Below are 541 nucleotides of genomic sequence, written 5' to 3' on the forward strand. Positions count from 1 at the left end.
GTGTGCTCTTCCTATCTGAATATTATAATTTGTTTAGTTGTAACAATTTATATTTCTTTATAATGAAATACATGCCTATATTATGATATTTATTTGATAAATTTAAATTTTTATTGATTTACAATTTTACACAACAGTTTTGTATTCTTTTATTTTAAAATTCTTATACATGAATGCATGAATACATCAATGTAATTAGAAATGTGCGGTTACAAAAAATTCGAGATTAGTCAAATGGGTACTCTCATATTAGTGGGATATCAATTACTAAAATTTTTAAATTGTCGAAACATAGGACATTATTAAGTTTTATATTTTTTATATTAGAGTTTTTAGTACAAAATTCTTTAAAATATTCCGCTATTATCGGGTTTGATTCATCTCGAACAGTTGGTACCCGAGAAACATTTGTACCCGTACATATATAATAAGATATAATAGCGCGCATGTATTTTATTATTAAATGTATTCTTTCGTAACCATAATTCTATATAAGAATCATTCTATTTATGCATTTTCTAATGAGGAAGAACATTTTTCG

This window comes from Wasmannia auropunctata, unplaced genomic scaffold (genome assembly GCF_000956235.1).
Source record: "Wasmannia auropunctata unplaced genomic scaffold, wasmannia.A_1.0 LD335985.1, whole genome shotgun sequence".
Taxonomy (NCBI): Eukaryota; Metazoa; Arthropoda; class Insecta; order Hymenoptera; family Formicidae; genus Wasmannia; species Wasmannia auropunctata.